Consider the following 393-nt stretch of genomic DNA (forward strand, 5'->3'; position numbering starts at 1 on the left):
CCCCCCCCCCCCCCCCCCCCCCGCCAGAGATCCGCGGGAGGAGTGGTATTGGTGGCCGCTCCACAGGCCCCGGGGGGCCCCCCCGCGCTGAGGCACACATGTGGCACGGCTCAGTGAGGAGCCGCGCCAAGTGAAGATGGCTGGTCTGCCCGATCTGAGCCGGCCAGCTCCGCCCCCACCGGAGAAAATGGAGGCAGCGGTGGTGCCGGCACCTAGCCTGGTGTGGTAAGCGGGGGCCAGGTGGGCCTTTGCCCCCCAAGTGGGGCTGGGCTGAGGGTCACTCACAAAGCTCCCAGAGCTGGGCCGGTTCCGTGCCTTCCTCTCTGTCTCTGCATCGCTGCTGCCGTCTTTCCTGTCCTTTGTTGCCTTGGGCTGCTCGGTCTCCCGGTGCGG

This window comes from Galeopterus variegatus, unplaced genomic scaffold (assembly GCF_000696425.1).
Source record: "Galeopterus variegatus unplaced genomic scaffold, G_variegatus-3.0.2 Scaffold1648, whole genome shotgun sequence".
Lineage (NCBI taxonomy): Eukaryota > Metazoa > Chordata > Mammalia > Dermoptera > Cynocephalidae > Galeopterus > Galeopterus variegatus.